This window comes from Ovis canadensis, chromosome 12 (genome assembly GCF_042477335.2).
Source record: "Ovis canadensis isolate MfBH-ARS-UI-01 breed Bighorn chromosome 12, ARS-UI_OviCan_v2, whole genome shotgun sequence".
In the NCBI taxonomy this organism is placed as follows: Eukaryota; Metazoa; Chordata; class Mammalia; order Artiodactyla; family Bovidae; genus Ovis; species Ovis canadensis.
In genome coordinates, this window is record NC_091256.1 from 43,445,311 (window position 1) to 43,448,135 (window position 2,825).

Below are 2,825 nucleotides of genomic sequence, written 5' to 3' on the forward strand. Positions count from 1 at the left end.
CTCTCTTATAGCTTCCAGACAGAAAGACCTTGACTGCTGCCCCTCATAGTTGCAGCAGAAGGAAGAATCACCTCTGTAGGGGTGACTGTGGAGAAAGGCTCTTCCACAGGCTGGTCTCTGTGAGAGATTCTGGGGCAGCCCAGTGAGGACTAGAAGGGGAATGAGTGGCCTCTCTGGCTGTGGAGGTGTGGCTCGGCCTTGAGAAGGAGACCCTCACTGGGCAGGACAGGAGCATGACCTTCTCCCCATCCCCCTCACCTGCCACAGGACCTTCCTTGGTCCCCTCACCTGCTAACACACCGGTAACATTCAGGAATCTGAAGGTGGCTTCCTGAGGACAGGCCTGGATGAACAAAACTTGGAAACAGGTGGAAGCGGAGCCCAGCCTGGGGGGCAGATGGCCTGGAAATCTGAGTCACAGCTCCTCACCACTCACCCAAGGATTTGATGTCCTTTTGGCTGGCATGCTATTTTCTCTCTGCAAAACTATTGATCCTGCTGCCAAATGTGCCCTAAGCCTGCCTCCTGCATCAATGAGACGTGTGATAAACTGTAACTGGAGGACGAAAAGGGCCAGTCCATGGGTGGGAAACCTCTGAGCTCAGGATAGGGCCTTGGACATTCTTATCAGTAGACCCAGCGCCGGCTAATCTGCCAACCCAGGCCGGGCAGAAATTTTAGCACAAAGTGAGGACTGCAACACTTGGGTTTGTTCACCAAGTCCAGAGCGAGGCACCAGAAATTCTTGGCTTCCTCTAAACAGCTGCACAGAAGCAGCGGCCAAACCCATCTTGTGTTTGATGAGTCATCCCGCGTCAGCCCTGTGCCACTCAGGCCTCTACGGGTGCTTCCTCAGCAGCTGCATCTGGCTCAGGCTTTTTCCAGAAGACAAGGTAGCCAAGTACTCAAGCTCAGGCGTTAATGGGCACTCTGTGACTCCAGGTAAGCAGAGTTTAACCTCCAAAAGCTCACTGATGTTCCTTGTTCCCCATGACTGATTTGCTGGCCCTATGAAGAAAGGCTGAAGAAACTGGTTTTACTTGCATCAGGAAAGTGAAAGCTAAGGAATTTGACGGTGTGCATTTAGAAAAGCATGGAACAATGTGAAGTCCTTCTCCCTTTAAGCCTAAGGCTCAGGCTTTATCCTAAAGGAGGTCAGGTAGCGAAACAGGCTTTGAGTCTCTGAAAAAAGTCTTACCAAGTGTAGTGAGATAATCTACTTCTTTAGAGATATTAACATATATTTATGTGTGCCTACACAGTCACTTCAGTTGTGTCTATCTCTTTGTGACCCCAATGGACTGTAGCCCGCTAGGCTGCTCTGTCCATGGGATTCTCCAGGCAAGAATACTGGAGCCGGTTGCCATGCCCTCCTCCAGTGGATTTTCCCTGTGTCTCCTGCATTGCAGGTCGGTTCTTTACCCACTGAGCCACCTGGGAAGCTCATATTTATGTGTATTTGTGTATAAAGTTTACAAGTCACTTTTTATAGGCAGTCTTATCTAAGCTTCACAAAACTCAAGAATCAAACATTTATTATGACCTCTACTTTACAGATGAAAAAACAACTTCATAAAAATGAAATTATTTGCTCAAGCGTGATGCCTCGAGAGGTGGACGGGCGCTGAGATACAGAACGACATTCTGACTCCAAACCCAATCTATATCCTCCCCAAATAATCAGATCTGTCTTCTCAAGGTGTCTGCAATGAAAGCCTGTCTAAATATTTGGAAGATTCCTTCAAGCAACCTGTGTTTTAAGGTGTTGGGCAGTTGGTTGTCTCTAAACTTGCACATTGGTAAGATGGCCACAAGATGGCAGGGTAGCCTTGACGATTGGTGAATTGGTGTCGTCTCTTGCACCAGTAGAGGGCTGTAGCTCCTTGTTTCAAAAAGTGAGAAATGAAAACAGAAAAAGAAAAAGCAAAACAATAAAACTTCAGTGGCTACACTGATGAAATGGGATGGTGGTAGGTGTTTTTTTTCTTTTTTCTTTCTTTTCCTATTTTAAGTTAGCCAGTGAGAGTTCAAACAAACAAGTCTCCACGTTCACCACCGTGTTTGCTTTTGGAGGCACGAGGTCAGGGCTCGGGCCAGCCGCCTAGCCTGCATTATTCATCTCTCCAGCTCCAGCTCTGGAACAAATGTGAAGAAATGAAGTAGCTCCAGCGGAGGGGAAACAGTGTTGTTATTGTTGTTGGTGACACTTCCATTTGCCAACAAACATAAAAACATACTTTGGAACCCAGAATGGGCTTGTCAGAGGGAACTTTTGTTCCATGTTTGGGCTGGGAGGCTTCCAGATAGAAATCAGGCTGGCATTTGAACTTGAGGAGGCAGGGAGAGAACTGAGCACAGCAGCCACTGACCCGAAAGGTCTGGCCCTCAGCTGCAGTTTGCATCTGGGTGTTCTTTGACCGCTGTCCATGTGGCACCATGCTGCCAGCTGGGGTCTCTGGCCTGCATGGGTACTCCGGGGGAGGAGTGTAGGGCGTGCAGTCCAGGACAGGCGCTATCCACAAAGGGGATAACAGACTTTGGATTCTGAGCCTTTGGAAGGTGGTCCTCACTTTGGGGCTTTGGGATAAGAAAACTAGTCCTAATTCTGCAGGATTTATTTGCTGTCAGGTCCCAATTATCCCAAGATAGCTGGCAGCATCCTTAGGATCCCTTTACAACATGGACTAATTGCTCTAGGGATAAAGCCATCCTTAACCGTGTCTGCAGGTGCTAGTTTTGGGCAGGTAAACTCATGCTGATGCCCGTCTAGAAGGCATAATTCAGAGGGCCAATTATGTGACTGCTGCCACATAATTCAAGGTGGA

At 48.3% G+C, this 2,825-nt stretch overlaps 1 long non-coding RNA gene across 1 annotated transcript; it reads left to right on the top strand.

Moving 5' to 3' along the window:
• The first annotated feature begins 267 nt into the window (after positions 1–267).
• Positions 268–1,965, top strand: LOC138416424 (uncharacterized). Its single transcript, XR_011247667.1, has 2 exons — positions 268–942; positions 1,557–1,965. It is a non-coding gene; the product is annotated as an uncharacterized lncRNA (long non-coding RNA).
• The last annotated feature ends 860 nt before the right edge of the window (positions 1,966–2,825 follow it).